General features: G+C 36.4%; 1 protein-coding gene across 1 annotated transcript in view; it reads left to right on the forward strand.

The window, feature by feature from the left end:
• Positions 1-673, forward strand: part of Ca13 (carbonic anhydrase 13) — a 38557-nt gene that overhangs the window by 16300 nt on the left and 21584 nt on the right. The gene's annotated exons all lie outside the window — the stretch shown is intronic.

Consider the following 673-nt stretch of genomic DNA (forward strand, 5'->3'; position numbering starts at 1 on the left):
TCTAACCCTTCCACCATGGTTTCCCCATTTAAAGTGCCCCCATTTTTCCCATTTCTCCCTTAATAATACCTTTCTCCTATGGTCCCACCTCTCTTGGGCTCCTTCTTTCCCTTTATACCCAAGGTTCCTGTAGAACCCTCCATCCCCCTCCCCTTAAAATAACTCCAGTTTTATCCATACCTCCCGTATTAACACTTATTTCCTACTGTTCTTCTCTTTCAGATTCTTTCTTTTCCTTTAACTCCCTGGTATTATTTATAATATCATATCATCTGAAAAAAGGGATAATTTGATATCTTTTTTCCAATTATTACTCCTTTAATTTCCTTCTATTGTCTTACTGCTCTTGCAGGAGTTTGAAGTCCTATGTTAAAAAGGAGTGGAAATAGTGGACAGCTTTGTTTAGTTCCTGATTTTAATGGGAATGCTTCCAGTTTCTCTCCATTTAGAATGATCTTATAACTGAGTGCTAAGATCCACATATGAGGGAGAACATACGTCGTTTTTGTTTTTGTTTTTTTTCTGAGTCTGTGTTATTTCACTTAGTATAACAGTTTCTAGTTCCATCCATTTAACTGCAAATTTCATAATTTCATTTTTACTTACTGCTGAGTAGAACTCCATTGTGTAAATGTACCACATTTTCAATATCCCCTCCTCAGTTGATGGACAC

Source organism: Nannospalax galili, unplaced genomic scaffold, assembly GCF_000622305.1.
Source record: "Nannospalax galili isolate Female #2095 unplaced genomic scaffold, S.galili_v1.0 scaffold370, whole genome shotgun sequence".
Classification (NCBI taxonomy): Eukaryota; Metazoa; Chordata; class Mammalia; order Rodentia; family Spalacidae; genus Nannospalax; species Nannospalax galili.